Source organism: Pristis pectinata, chromosome 2, assembly GCF_009764475.1.
Source record: "Pristis pectinata isolate sPriPec2 chromosome 2, sPriPec2.1.pri, whole genome shotgun sequence".
Classification (NCBI taxonomy): Eukaryota; Metazoa; Chordata; class Chondrichthyes; order Rhinopristiformes; family Pristidae; genus Pristis; species Pristis pectinata.
The window spans coordinates 35,990,361-36,007,205 of NC_067406.1; positions in this window are offsets into that span (position 1 = coordinate 35,990,361).

Sequence of the window (16,845 nt, forward strand, 5' to 3'; positions counted from 1 at the left end):
TACACTCTGCCCTCTATCTCCCCCTCTGACAGGAGAAATGCTCCTTAAAAGTTTAAGGAAACCTTAATATGAGATTAAATAGAAGACATTTAAGATAGAGAATATAAAAATTATTTTTACACGGAAGGTAGTGAGGCTGCAGTGATTGAAACAAATTCCACAATATATATTTTAAGAATAGGTTAGCTAAGTGGTTGATGAAAGCCAGATAAAGAGATATGGGAACAAACTAACAATATGGAATTTTAAAACAAAGTACTCACAGAGAGGATAAATCCCAATGTGCATTGATTGGGAAAAACAACACTTTACCACAGTGTAATTTCTATGCAACGAGGGGGCATAATTTTAAGGTGATTGGAGGAAGGTATAGGGGGGATGTCAGAGGCAAGATTTTACACAGAGAGTGGCGAGTGTGTGGAAAGTACTGCCAGCAGAGGTGGTGGAGGCAGATACATTAGGGACATTTAAGAGGCTCTTAGATAGCCATATGAATGATAGAAAAATGGAGGGCTATGTGGGAGGGAAGGGTTAGGTAGATCTCAGAGCAGGATAAAATGTTGGCACAACATCATGGGCTGAAGGGCCTATACTGTGCTGTAATGTTCTATGTTCTATGTAATGCTATGTCTCAATCTTGTCTTGCTGTCATGTGGAGGAATATTTGGCTTGCCATAACTGCACAAGATCATGCATTCAATCACCAATGCTTTTGTGAAAATAGGGTTGGTGTGGTGATGTTGGTATTGATGCAGGTTAGGAATGAAAAAGTCCAACTTGAATTGATAGATCCGACTCACAGAATAATGCCTGACTACATGACTACAAGCATGGTCAGGTCTAACTCTTTACATACAAATTAACTCATTGACACCTACTGAATGCTAAGGTGTTGGGCTACCACTTTCTTGTTAAGGATAAATCTTTCTTTCTTTACATTACTGGATCCCAAATCTTCCTGCTGAATCTACATCCCTTACTGGAACAGCACTCTCCCACCTCCATTCTTCCATTCCATTGCCTTTAACGTGTGATTGCACCTTGTTATCCTTGGCTCCAAAAAAAGCTGGTCCTCACCATGAAGCTTAATAAAGAATGAAAGAATGACACATATGCATGATTTTATTCAAAGAATCAGTTGTGAAACGTACCAGCTTTGAGTGGTATACTGTCAATTTCAATCTTTCAGTCTCAATCCAAAAGATTAAGCAGTGTCCTATTTTGATTGAACATTCCTAGAAGAATGAAATGGATAAACTGTGGCTTTTGGTTTTACTAGTAAATTATAATTACCTGTCCATAGTGTCCAATTTAGCTAATTTCTTGAGTTTACTCTGGAGATAAAGTGTTAGCATGGGCCCATGTGCACTGAGTGGGAAAAAAACACTTTACCATAATGTAATTTCTATGCAATGCTATGTCTCAGTCTTTTCACACTAGTAATCTTAGCCTGTTGAGGAAATCCATGCATCAGTACAAGGGTGGGTTTCAAGCTTGCTGGCATGCTTTGTGCTAACTCACCCTCCCTTCAATTGTTTTCAGTCCAGGTGAAGTCCAGCATAGTGGGGCTTGACCTTTCATCTAGTTGCATAAGGTTAAAAAGTCAACAATGAAAACAACAAAAAATAAATGAATAATAATTAAGATGCATGGGATCCAAGGTGACTTGGCCACTTGGATTCTGATTGGCTTGCCGTAGAAGACAGAAGGTAGTGGTTGATGGGACTTATTTTGGTTGGAGGTCCATGAATAATGGTGTTCCGCTGGGATGTGTACTGGGACCTCTGCTGTTTGTGATATACAGTATATACAGTAAATGACCTGGATGAAAATATTGATGGGTGGGCTTGTAAGTTCACAGATGATACAAAGATTGATGGTGTTTTGGATAGTGTAGGAGAATGCTGAAGGATATGAAGGGATATAGATCAGTTGCAGATATGGGCAGAGAAATGGCAGCTAGAGTTTAATCCGGGCAAATGTGAGGTATTCCACTTTGGGAGGTCAAATGTAAAGGGATAGTACACTGTTAATGGCAAGACCCTTAACAGTGTTGATGTACAGAGGGATCTTGGGGTCCAAATCCATAGCTTCCTGAATGTGGCTGCACAGGTTGATAGGGTGATAAAGAATGCGTATGGCATGCTTTCCGTTAATAATCGAGACATTGAGTTCAAGAGTCAGGAAGTTATATTGCAGCTTTATAAAATTCTAGTTAGGTTACATCTGGAGTATTACGTTCAATTCTGGTTGCCCCATAATAGGAAAGATGAGGATGTATTGGAGAGGACGCAGAAGAGGTTTACCAGGATGCTGCCTGGATTAGAGGGCATTTGCTATGAAGAGAGGTTAGACAAACTTGGGTTATTTTCTCTGGAGTGGCAGATGCTGAGGGAGACCTGATAGAAGTTTATAAGGTTATGAGAGGCATAGACAGAGTATCTTTTCCCAGGGTTAAAATGTCTAATACCAGGGGGCATGCATTTAAGGTGAGAGGGTTAAGTTCAAAGGAGATGTGTGGGGCAAGAGTGGGTTACACAGAGAGTGGTGGGTACCTAGAATGCACTGCCAGGGTTGGTAGAGGAGGCAAATATGACAGAGGCATTTAAAAGGCTCTTAGGCACATAAATGTGGAGAGAATGGAGGGATATAGATATTGCATAGGCAGAAGGGATTAGTTTAGTTAGGTGTTTAATTACTAGTTTAATTAGATCAGCACAACATCATAGGCCAAAAGGGCCTGTTCCTCTGCTATACTGTTCTATATACACATAAAGAATGCACCAAATACGCACACAAGCACGGTAGTGTAGCAGTTAGCGTTACGCTTTACAGCGCCAACGACCCGGGTTCAATTCCGGCCACTGTCTGTAAGGAGTTTGTACGTTCTCCCTCGTTTCACTTACCAGAAGACGTACGGTTTAGGAGGTTGTGGGCATGCTATGTTGGTGCTGGAAACATCGCGACACTTGCAGGCTGCCTGTAGAACACACTACGCAAAAGGATGCATTTCACTTTGTGTTTCGATGTACATGTGACTAATAAAGATATCTTAACAAAAGACTGTACGCTACCAGTTTTTAGGTAGAACTCATGTCAATCTGTTTCCAATTTTATTTGTGAACAATGAACCAACATTTTAGTACAATTTGTTCTACTTACACAATGGGTGGTGAAGCAGTGCACGGAAATGTACTGGAAATTTGTAGAACAAGCAGATGGTGATGTCAGTTTACAAGGGATGTTGAGCTGAAGCTAGCCCTACTCAACTGAGCTGCATTGCTCTGTGTTCGTTGAAGGGAACCAGCATCCAGAAGAGGTAAGAACATCCAAAACGTGACAATTAAAAGAATTGAGTAGGAGATCAAAACGGTGGATAGAGGTGTGCTGAGTGAATCATTTTATACGGACACTGCGTTCCAGGGCTCATTTGTAATCTCCAGCGAATTTGTGGGGGAAGAAGAGGGTGGAACGGAAGGTTTTAAACTTTTTTTGATCCTCCAGCAGGATAGAGAAGGGGCATAGAAAATCAAGCCAAAAGGTAGAAAAAAGGGGTTCTGGACCATCTTAGTGTTTAGGAAGCAATTGTTATACGTACAGATCTGAGGAGGATAAAAGCAGAGAACAGCAGTCAATGCATGGGTTTTGGCTCCACTATCCACGTCAGCTTTGCCATGTTGCAGATGGAATGGGAATTGGTTTATTATTGTCACATGTACCGAGGTACAGTGAAAAACTCATCTTGCATACCGTTCATACAGAATAATTCTTTACACAGTGCAGTGAGGTAGTACAAGGTGAAACAATTACAGAATGCAGAATGTAACAGCTACAGAGAAAGTGCAGTGCAGGTAGACCATAAGGTGCAAGTTCATAACCAGGTAGATTGTGAGGTCAAGAGTCTATCTCATTGTACTAGGGAACTGTTCTATTGTCTTATAACAGTGAATAGAAGCTGTCCTTGAGCCTGGTGGTACATGCTTTCAGGCTTTTGTATCTCTGCCCGCATGGGAGAGGGGAGAAGAGAGAATGTCCAGGGTGGGTGAGGTTTTTGGTTATGCTGGCTGCTTTACTGAGGCAGCAAGACATTTAGACAGAGTCCATAGAGGGGAGGCTGGTTTCTGTGATGTGCTCAGCTATGTCCACAACTCTCTGAAGTTTCTTGCAGTCCCAGGTAGAGCAGTTGACAGACCAAGCCATGATGCACCCAAATAGGATGCTTTCTATGGTGCATCAATAAAAATTGGTAAGTGTCGACGGGGACATGTCAAATTTCTTTAGCTTCCTGAAGAAGAAGAGGCACTGGTGAGCTTTCTTGGCTGTGGCATCTACGTGGTTGGACCAGGACAGGCTATTGGTGATGTTCACTCCTAGGAATTTGAAGCCCTCAACCCTCTCAGCCTCAGCACCATTGATGTAGACATGAGCATGTGCACCACCCCTCTTCCTGAAGTCAATGACCAGCTCTTTCGTTTTGCTGACATTGAGGGAAAGTTTTTTGTCATGACACCACGTTACTAAGCTCTCTATCTCCTTCCTGTACTTCCTGTAATCGTTATTTGAGATATGGCCCACTATGGTGGTATCATTTGAAAATTTGTAGATAGAGTTAGAGCAGAATCTAGCTATGCAGTCATGAACGTATAGCGAGTAGAATAGGGGGCTGAGGATGCAGCCTTGTGGGGCACCAGTGTTGAGAATCTACAGAAATTGTGATGGTGGTGTTGCTGCCTGTCCTTACTGATTGTTGTCTGTTGGTCAGGAAGTCAAGGATCCAGTTGCTAAGGGAGGTGTTGAGTTTCAGGTCCCAGAGTTTGATGATGAATTTGCTTGGAATTATAGTATTGAAAGTGGAATTATAGTATTGAAAGTCTAACATAGGTGTCTACTGTCCAGATGCTCCAGTGATGAGTGTATGGCCAGGGAGATGGCATCCACCGTAGACCTGTTTCAATGGTAGGCGAATTGCAGTGGGTTGAGGTTGTCTGGGAGACTGGAGTTAATGCGTGCCATGACCAGCCTCTCAAAGCACTTCTTGATGGTGGATGTCAGGGTCATCAGGCTGTAGTCATTGAGGCACGTTGCCTTGTTTTTCTTAGGTACTGGGATGATTGTGGTCTTCTTAAAGCAGGTGGGAACCTCAGATTGAAGTAGGAAGAGGTTAAAAATGTCTACAAATACCCCCACCAGCTGATCTGCACAGGATCTAAGGACACAGCCAGGGACACCATCCGGTCCAGATGCTTTCCGTGGGTTCACATTCTGGAAGACGGATCTTATGTCCGCAATGATGCTGTTACATTATATTCATTTTGTATTAAAGATGTCAATACACAATGTGGAAATCTACAGAAAATGCAAAGGTTTCATCTTCAGAAGTTCTTATTATGAAAACTATCCTGGGAGCTCGCACGGTTCATTCAAGTTGGACCAATCAGCTGTGCACGCTACATCAGAGCCATCACACGGCTACTGGGGTGTGCAAGAGCATTCTATTTTAAAAATAGCAGCCTTCAGAGTTAATGAATTAGAGCAGAATGTCCTTTCAGTGATAAACATATAGCCACCAACAATATCATGATGACCATATAGTGTTAGTAAAAACACTTTTGATGTCTAAATCATTCCAGTGGCACACTCCACTGCAGTACAGGAGGATCTCAGTTTGCAGTGCGTTGCTGCATTCCCCAAGGCTTGGTCAGCAATAGTTTGTGGACCTTTTGGGCAGCTACACACAGGAAAAAGGAAGTGAAGGAGGAAAAAGAGGAGGACCAAAAGTGGTTATGGTTAAGAGCCTTGCAGTGAGGGAAATAATTGCAGTTCAGTTCCTGTAAGTGACCCGAAAGGAATCCTCAAGTCTCAGATAATCAAGAAATCCAGGCACATGGGCAGAATGACCTGGGCAACATTCAAGTAAAGGCTGATAAATGATGATCAACATATATGCTGTGCAAGTGCCAATGGCTTTCATCAATAAAAGATAGTGTGACCACCAACTTTTGCCATTTCACATTACTATTACTGGCATTCCACCCTCAACCCTATCAACACCCTAGGACTACCATGAAACAGAATTGCATCTGGACTAAACACATTGTTACATTGGTTGGAAGAGCACATCAAAGGCTTTGCACAATATACAGGACCAATGAGTTGAAAGATGTAGCTTCAAAGACGGTTAAGAAATTTGACATATTTCAGTCTGATTGATTGGTAACTCATCTTATACTTTGAAAATCCCTTTCCTTATCAATCAACTGTGGCTGCAGTGTGTACTATTAACAGAAATTCACCTGGGTACTTTCAATACCATCTCTCAGGTGCATGACCTCTACTGCCAAGAAGAACAAGAGCAACAACTACATGGGAACAACAGTTTCGATAAATTTGGTTCCCAGTCACATGTCATTGATTCAACACTCTTGAAAACCTATACCTAAAGAAAAACATGGGAGTTTTTGTAGCATTTCAGAAGACATTTCCTACTGCTTTCTCAAGGATAGATATGTGTGTTCATTAACTGGTGACATTCAAATGTTCAACTATTTGCCGTAAGTGAACTTAAATAAAAAACATTCTTTATTTCAGCACAGGTCCCATATACTGAATGTAAGAAAGCAAGTCAGAGAGAGAGAGAGAGGCTTGGAATTGTTTGCAACTTTAGGTGACTTCTGGTCCCTAAAAAATGTTTCTTTCAATGAAATGATGGAAAGTTCCAGTTAGTTTAGTCCCACACCTTCAGAGATCATAGGAAAGTTACAAATTTGATGCTAGTCAGGCAAGGTCATTAACCATTGTTGTGCTGCAAAAAGTTGTCTTGACACCATAATTTTGTCACTATTGAGCACAGAAGACAAGTTAGTGTGCAGTTTAGTTAATAGAAGATAGAACATAGAACAGTACAGCACAGGAACAGGCTCTTTGGCCCATGAGGTCTGTGCCGAATACGACGCCAAATTAAACCAAATCTCTTCTGCCTGCACACGATCTAGATCCCTTCATTCCCTGCACATTCATGAGTCTACCTAACTGTCTTAAATGCCACTATAGTATCTGCTTCCACACATACCCCTGGCAGCCCACTCCTGGCACTACCACTCTCTGTGTAAAAAAATTGCCCACACAACTCCGTCAAACTTTGCCCCTCTCACCTTAAATACATGTCCTCTAATATTTGACATTTCTACTTCGGGGAAAAAAAATTCTGTCTACCCTGTCTATGCGTCTCATAATTTTATAAACTTCAACACTCCAGAGAAAACAACCCAAGTTTGTTCAACCTCTCTTTATAGCTCCTCTAATCCAAGCAGCATCCTGGTAAACCTCTTCTGTACCCTTTCTAAAGCTTCCACGCCCTTCCTGTAATAGGGCACCAGAATTGCAGACTAATGCAGCCTAACCAAATTTTTATATAGCTACAACATGACTTCTTTACTCTTTTCTCAATGCCCCCAACAAATGAAGGCTAGAATGCCATATGCCTTCTTTGCCACCCAATCTACTTGCGTGGTCACTTTCAGGGAGCTATGGACTTGGACTCCAAGATCCCTCTGTACGTCAATGCTGTTAAGGGTCCTGCCATTAAGCTGTATGCTTTCCCCTTATATTTTGACCTCCCAAAGTGCAACACCTCACACTTGCCCGATTTAACTCCATTTTTCGTTTTTCCACCTGTGCCTGTAACTAATCTATATTCTGCTGCATCCTTTGATGGCTTTCTTCACCGTCTGCAAATTCACCAATCTTTGTGATGTCTGCACCCATCTACATTTTTGTCCAAGTTACTTATATATATCACGAACAACAGAAGTCCGTGCACTTTGCTCACTGACCTCCAGCCAGAATAATGCTCTTCCACCATGATCCTCTGTCAATTCTGAATCCAAACCACCAAACCACCATGGATCCCATGCATCTTAATCTTATGGATCAGCCTACCATGAGGGACCTTGTCAAATGCCCTACTAAAGTCCGTACTGATGAATACATTTAATCTAAGTTACTAAGCAGAGTAGATCTGATGTTTGAGGCTGTATCTAACATAACTATATCAATAGTGATGGCTCTAAAAATAATTCACAATTTCAGCCAGTGAATGATATCAGTGTTAATACTTTATATGGGAAGACAACAGTAGCAATGGCAAAAACTTCAATACGAAGCCTGAGACATGAGAGGCAAAATCAGTGGGTGAAGCTGCTACCAACAAAATGGAGATCAGCCAATACATGTATGTTAGCTTAGAGCAGTGAAATACTTGGACTGTAAACCATATGGCCTCAGACTGTAAGATCACAAGATCACAAGACAAGGGAGCAGAAGCAGGCCATTCGGCCCATCGAGTCTGCTCCAAGGAAAAGGGAAAAAGAAATGGGGTGGGAAAAAAAAGAAAAAAAAACTATTCTAATCCCATTTTCCAGGCTTATCCCCATATCCCTTGATACCCTGACTATTTAGATATCTGTCTATCTCCTCCTTGAATACCCCCACTGATCTGGCCTCCACTGCTGTGCGTGGCAAGGAGTTCCACAATTTCACCACCCTCTGGGTAAAGAAATTTCTCCTCATCTCTGTCTTGAAACTGTACCCTCTAATTCTAAGATTGTGCCCTCTGGTCCTGGACACGCCCACCAAGGGAAACAGCCTAGCCACATCTACTCTATCCTTACCTGTCAACATTTTAAATGTCGCTACGAGGTCCCCTCTCATCCTTCTGTACTCCAGCGAGTACAGTCCAAGAGCCGACAAACGCTCATCATACTTAAGCCCTTTCATTCCCGGAATCATTCTCGTAAATCTCCTCTGAACCCTCTCCAACCTCAGCACATCCTTCCTAAGATGTGGGGCCCAAAACTGCACACAGTATTCCAAATGAGGCCTCACTAGCGCCCCGTAGAGCCTCATCAACACTTCCTTACTTTTATACACTATACCTCTCGAGATGAATGCCAACATAGCATTCGCTTTCTTAACCACCGATCCAACCTGGTGGTTAACTTTTAAGGTATCTTGTACGAGTACCCCCAAGTCCCTTTGTACTACCTCACTATCAATCTTCTCTCCTTCTAGATAATAATCTACCCGCTTATTTCTGCTTCCAAAGTGTACAACTGCACATTTCTCAACATTGAATCTCATCTGCCATTTCCTTGCCCATTCTCCTAAACTGTCTAGGTCCCTCTGCATTCTTTCTATTCCTCTATGCTCCCTACTCCTCCACTTATCTTGGTGTCATCCGCAAACTTAGCCACACAGACCATTTATTCCATCATCCAATCATTGATGTACAGGTAAAAAGGAGCGGCCCCAACACCGACCCCTGCGGCACACCACTAGTAACTGGTAACCAACCAGAACGAGATCCTTTTATTTCCACCCTTTGCTTCCTGCCACCAGCCAATACTCCACCCATTTTGCTACCCTGCCCATAATTCCATGACCTCTCATCTTATTAATCAGTCTCTTGTGAGGCACCTTATCGAAGGCCTTTTGAAAGTCTAAATACACAACGTCTACCGCCTCTCCCTTATCCACCCTACCTGTGATTTCTTCAAAAAACTCCAATAGGTTGGTCAGACAGGACCTCCCCTTCACAAAACCATGTTGACTAGGTCCAATCTTGCCTTGCGCCTCTAGGTATTCGGTAACCTCCTCCTTGAGGATAGACTCCAATAATTTTCCCACCACTGACGTCAGACTAATAGGTCTGTAATTGCCTTTGTGCTGCCTCCCACCTTTCTTATACAACGGAACTACATTCGCTACCTTCCAGTCCTCCGGAACCATGCCAGAATCTATCGATTCCTGAAAAATAATCGCCAATGCCTCCGCTATCTCTACAGCCACCTCCTTCAGAACCCGGGGATGCACCTCATCCGGTCCGGGAGACTTATCAGCCTTAAGCCCCTTTAGTTTTCCTAGCACCTTCTCCCTATTAATCTCAACTGAACTCAGCTCCAATTCGTGAGACTCCTGACTAACGGGCACATTGCTTATGTCCTCCACGGTGAAGACCGATGCAAAATATTCATTCAATTCCCTTGCCATCTCACTATCATCCATTATAATACCTCCTGCACCGTTATCAATTGGTCCTATGTCAACCCGTGTCTCTCTTTTATTCCTTATGTATTTAAAAAAACTCTTAGAATCCTTCCGAATGTTGTCCGCCAGCTTCCTTTCGTAACTCATCTTTGCTTTCCTAATGACCTTCTTAGTTTCTCTCTGCAGATTTTTAAAATCGTTCCAATCTTCTGTTTTCCCACTAATTTTTGCTACTTTGTACGCCGCCCCTTTTTGCTTTTATTTTATCCTTCACCTCCCTCCTTATCCACATCTGTGCCTTTTTTTCCATTCAAAACCTTCTTTTTTCTTGGAATATATCTGTCCTGCATTGTCCTTATTTCCTGTAGAAATTTCTTCCATTTTTCCTCTGCTGTCCCTCCAGCTAACTTACTCCTCCAATCAATTTGGGCCAACTCATCTCTCATACCTTTGTAATTTCCCTTATTCCACTGAAATATCGATACACCAGTTATCAGCTTCTCCTTCTCAAACTTGAAACTAAACTCAATCATATTGTGATCACTTGTTCCCAGTGGTTCCTTTACCTTTAGTTCCCTAATCACCTCGGGTTCACTACACAGCACCCAATCCAAAACAGCCGATCCCCTGGTGGGCTCCTCAATAAGTTGCTCCAGAAAAACATCCCTTAGACATTCCACAAACTCACTCTCCTGAGTACTACCGCCTTGCTGCATTTCCCAGTCCACCTTCATGTTAAAATCCCCATAATTATCTTCACATTGTCACTCTGGCACGCTTTTTCTATCTCAATCTGCAACTTATGGTCCACTTCCTGACTGCTGTTTCGGGGGCCTATATATGACTGCTATTATTGTTCTTTTACCCTTGCTATTTCTTAGCTCCACCCATAAGGATTCCACCTCCTCTGACCCAATGTCCTTCCTTTCTATTGATTTTATATCGCTACTAACCATCATGGCCACACCTCCCCCTCTGCCTACCCGCCTATCCTTCCTATATACTGTATACCCCTTGACATTCAGTTCCCAATCACATCCATCATGAAGCCACGACTCAGTGATTGCAACGATGTCATATTTATTAACCTGTAGTTGTGCCACTAGGTCATCTACTTTATTCCTGATGCTACGTGCATTTAAATATAGTACGTTTAGACTGGTATCTGCTATTGATTTTATTGTACTTCTATTGATCAGCAGATTATCCTGACTTTCTACCTGTCCATCCTTCTTACTATCTTCGCTACCTACTATCTTAGACATGTTCGTGTAGACCTCATCCCCTATCCTAACATTCGGTATCCGAACATCCTCATCCCCGATCCTAACATTCTGTATCCTAACATCCTGATTTGTTGTACTTCTATTATTCAGTAAATTATCCTGACTTATCACCTGCCTGTCATTCTTGCCATCCTCAATGGATTCGTTTCTATACACTTTCTCCCTCACCTTAGCATCTTGTAACCTAGCATCCTGGTTACCATCCCCCTGCCAGATCAGTTTAAACCCTCCCTACAACTAAATTAAACATTCCCCGCCAGGATATTGGACCCCTTTGGAGTTTAGATGCAACCCATCCTTAGCAAATAGGTCTTGCCTCCCCCAAAAAAGGTCCCAGGTATCCAAGAATCTGAAGCCCTGCCCCTTGCACCAGTCACTCAGCCACGCATTTAACTGCCAGAGCTTTCTATTCTTCCTGTCATTGATACGCGGCACGGGTAGTAGTCCTGAGATTACTACCCTTGAGGTCCTACTTTTCAACCTTCTCCCTAATGCCTTGTATTCCTCCTTCAGGACCTCTTCTCTTTTTCTACCTACATCATTGGTACCTACATGTACCAAGATTTCTGGCTGCTCGCCCTCCCCTCTCAGAATATTCTCGACACGGTCTGTGATATCCTGTACCCTGGCACCAGGGAGGCAACACACCATCCGAGACTCATTATTGCTATCGCAGAATCTCCTATCCGTACCCCTTACTATCGAATCCCCAATAACCACTGCATGTCTCTGTAAGTCTATGCCCAGGATTGAAAGTCAGAATAATGTCAGCTAAATAGGTTCTCAATGACAACAGAAAGCCAGCAAGGAGAGGCCTTTATATTATTCCAGTAGATAAACAGCATGGAGAGTGAGGCTATTACAGCAGAAATAGCAGAAAGTACAACAAAAACAAAGTAAATGATAATTATGTTGAGATGAATATTAATACAGCTGCTGAGTACTTGATTATGGGTTGAGAGATGTACATCAAGAGATTTGACAAAGCATTGAAAATAAAAAGCACACTGAATCTGAAGACATTCAGGGAAGGCACTGAAAGCCCAAGGTCAGATGCAATGTGTAGTTACTCATAATGGTATAAAAAGGAAGCTACTGATCCTAGTAGCAGACTACACTATTAGGGAAAGATTGGCTTACAGGTAGGATGGTGGTAATGCAGTCATTAGGATACTGGACTAGTAATTCAGCGGCCTTAGAGATTAAGATTTTTAAGATATCTTTATTAGTCACATGTACATTGAAGCACACAGTGAAATGCATCTTTTTGTGAAGAGTGTTCTGGGGGCAGCCCGCAAGTGTCGCCATGCTTCCGGCACCAACATAGCATGCCTACAACTTCCTAACCTGTACGTCTTTTGAATGTGGGAGGAAACTGGAGCACCTGGAGGAAACCCACATGGACACGGGGAGAACATACAAACTCCTTACAGACATCGGTAGGAATTGAACCCGGGTCACTGGCGTTGTAATAATGTAATGCTAACTGCGACATGACCATGCCCGCCCATGGACTAAATTAGGGAAGTATGAGTTCATGGTTCATAGAGCCATACAGCACAGAAATTGGCCCTATGGTCTACCAAGTCCACACTGACAATCAAGCACCCACTTACACCAATCCTATACCAAGGGTAGTATATAATCCCCATATTCCCATTAACTTCTCTTAGATTCTTCCACCCACTTACACAAGGGGATATTATAATGGACTTTTTATCTACCAACCTCTACATCACTGGGATGTTGGAGAAAACCTGTGCAGTCGGGGGAAATCCATGCAGTCATAGAGAAGATGTGCAAACTCCACAAAGACAGCACGGGAGGTTAGGATCAAACCCAGGTTGCTGGAGCTGTGACACCAATCTGTTGCTCCAGAATTCCTATTGTGGCTGCTAGAGACTAATCTTAGAAATGGTGTAAAACACATTTCATTCACTTTGGGGAGGAAACCTGGCATTCTTGCCTGACCTTTGTGTGACTGCAGTCCTGTTGCAATCAGGTTGACTATTAACAAAAAGTCATTGACCTGCAATGTCCGCTCTGTTTATTTCTCCACCAATGTTGCTTGACCTATTGGGTAATTCCATCATTTACATTATTTTGCTTTACAATTCCAAGGTTGACTCTTAACCAGCCTCCGAAATAGTCCTGCAAGCCATTCAGTTGTAGATGGTTCACCATTCCTTCCAAAGTCTGAATAGAGTTGGCTGCATCAGCAGCAACCACATTCCTGAGAAGTGAACAAATAATAAAACAGAATAGAAGATTGGGAGAATGTATTTAGGGTGAGCATTGTACTGGATAAGTTGGGGAGCACTGTAGCACAGCCAGCAGAGTTGCTGCCTCACAGCTGCAGTGACCCAGTTTTGATCTTGACCTCCAGTGCTGTCTGTGTGGAGTTTGTGTGTTCTTCCTTGACCGCATGGGTTTCCTCCAGGTGCTCCAGTTTCCTCCCACATCCCAAAGACCAGTGTGGGTTGGTAGGTTAATTGGCCACTGTAAATTGCCCCTAGTTTGCAGGTAAGTGGCAGAATCTGGGGGGAATTGAGGTGGATGTGGTGGAAGTAAAATTTGCTTGATGTAGGATTGGTGTAAATGGCTGCTTGATGGTCAGTATGGACTTGATGGGCTGAGGGGCATTTCCTGTGACTGTGACTCTATGCATCTAGACCAAAGTGCAGATATATATCCAAAGACACCAGCTTTAGGGGCCACAAAGCAAATGTTTTCATTAAGCCAAATGCCATCCGAATTCAGTGCAGATCTCAACTGGCACAATATGTGTTGAGGACTCAAGCAGAGGAAGAGTTGAACGAACAAAGAAGCCCAGCACAAACAGCAAAAGGATTACAAATTACCAACCTTCCCACCCTGTCAAGGACGTCCTGCCTGACTTCTAGCAGAGTCTGTGGGTCCCAAGTTAGATTTACCAGTCACCTAAAGAACTAGAATGGAAACAAGTCATCCATGATCTGGAAGAACAGTCTCAGACAGAAGAGATGATAATTTAAAAAAAGACAAATGGGATAATTGTCGTTCAGCTCAACTAGAATCAATTTAAAAAGTTTGGAATTTTCTTTCAAATCTCCAAATGTCAAAGGTAGTAAAGACTAGAGTGTCAATGAGTTACAATTGCCAATTCTAAATCAGAGAGAGGTGAACATCTGTAGGATCATCATGTTAGATCTACAATATATGACATGTTGAATGGGACCAATTTTCCTCTGTTTAGCACCAGACAGAAGGCAGAAAGTAAAATCAAGTTGGACCAAATCACTGAGTTAGTGACATGAGAGGAATTTATATTAAGCTAGTTTGTTATGAAATGGAAATATATGTAGAAATGGTTGATAGAAATTCTGGTCATGATAACAAATTTTAAAGATGTGTGTTTGATGTTCGCACTCTGGAATTGGAATCCTATGTGATTGTGATAATGATAATCTATCCCTCTTTGTCCTTCTCTATTGATCTGTGAACTTTGAAATAGATGATCATGCTATTCTTCTGCACTGGCTCTCCATCTTTATCCATCTATGTGGGTCCAAGTTTGTCTGGTTACATTCTTATCTACCCACTCGTAACTAGTAATAAGTTCCTTTCTGCAACCACACTGTTATTCTGGTAAGATGGAGCCAAGAAATAATCTTGGCTCCATCTTATTTCTGAGCTCTATGCTTCTTCCTGATAATATCACTCAAAAACATGGTGTCAGTTCCCACCAGCAGCTTTACCTCTATAGCACTCCTCTTGACCTCTACATTGTACCTAAATTGTCAGAATACTTGTTCAATATTCAGAGGTTAATGACCATAAAATCCTCCAGTGAAATATTGGGAAGAAAAAAAATCTTCACCTCAGTTCTTACCAACTCTATCCCTCTCATACAATTCTACCAGATTGAACCAAAATTCTTGTAACTTTGGTGCTAAATTGGACCTTGTGGTGAGCTTTGAGCCACATATCTACTCCATTGCTAGGATGACCTTACATTAGATCAGATTGCAGGGCCTCCCCAGTTTATGAATGCCTAAATTATGAACAGCCTGTACATATGGACGTACAGTTGGGAGACCAGTGGCATGGCTTTGCCAGCTGCTGTGGGGTTGCAGGCACCTTCTGCCTCCTGGGAACTTGGTTCATGGCTGCGTTTCTGACTTGCAAACTGTTTGGGTGGTTTGCAGGTCAGAAATGCGGCAAGAACAGAACGGCTAAATTACCTTTACCCCCGAACAAGTTATCTTTGACGTCCCTCCCTCAGTTCCGTGAGTTGTTGAGCACGGTGGTGGTTTAAAGAGTCATTTAGGGACTAACCTGTACAGTAAAAAAACCTCTCGGCTCATTCAGCCCATACTGACATTCATGTTCCTCTCAAGACTCCTCCTGCCTTTCCTCATCCAAATCTGTCAGTGTAACTCGATTCCCTTCTCCCTCATATTCTCGTCCAGTCTCCCTTTAAATGTAGCTATACTATTTGCTTCACCCACTGCCCCATTTGTGAGATCCACATTTTCACCAGTCTTTGAGTAAAATACTTTCTTCTCATTCCCTTTTGACCTGACTCAGTTAACCTGCTGCTGAAATCATCATCTATGCCTATGTCACGTCTAGATCTGACGGTCTATGTAAAATCCCTCAGGCATCTATAAATATCACAGTGGAGATATTTAGACTTCTTTTGCTCTGACACCAGTTCATCCCTGGCTTTAATCATGCTTTGATTGGTAGCTGTTCTTTTAGCTTCCTTCTTTCTCTGGCACTCCCCCCCTTAACTGTTGTGCCTTTCTACTTCTTCGCCTCCCTTCTTTTCTTTGCTCCTTTGGGATTCACCTTCAAACCCCTTTTTGGTGAGGATTTTAAATAGTCTGCCCTAATATCACCTTAAAGAGTTAGGAGTAAATGTGTAGACACAAGAGACTGCAGATACTGGAATCTGAGACAAAAAACAAACTGCTGGAGGAACTCAAAGGGTCAAGCAGCATCTGTAGGAGAAAAGGAATAGTCAATGTTTCGGGTCGAGACCCTGCATCAGGACTAAGAGTGGAGAGGAAAGATAGCCAGTATAAAGTGGAGAGGAGGAGGGGTGATTCAGGGGCAGATAGGTGAGAGGTGGACCAAGGAGAGGTGAGGGATGATGCGCAGAAGAAGTCAGGTGGGGGAGGTGAAGGTAGAGACAGAGGCTGAAGGGTGACAAGCAGGGTCACAAAGACTACAAGTGCTGGAGTTCGATAACTTACCACTTATTGGCCCCCGTCTCACCCCTCCCCATCTCCGCTTTACACTAGTTATCTTCCCTCTCCACTCTCAATTCTGATGCAGGGTCTCAGCCCGAAAGGTTGACATTTCCTTTCATCCACACATGCTGCTCAACCCGCTGGATTCCCCCAGCAATTTGTTCTTTTTCTCAGGAGTCAATTTGTGTTTGATAACATTCTTGTGGAGCAGCTTAGGATATTTAGTTAGTTCATGGGAACTAAATTTGTACAAATGTAATTATTGTTACTATGTTAAA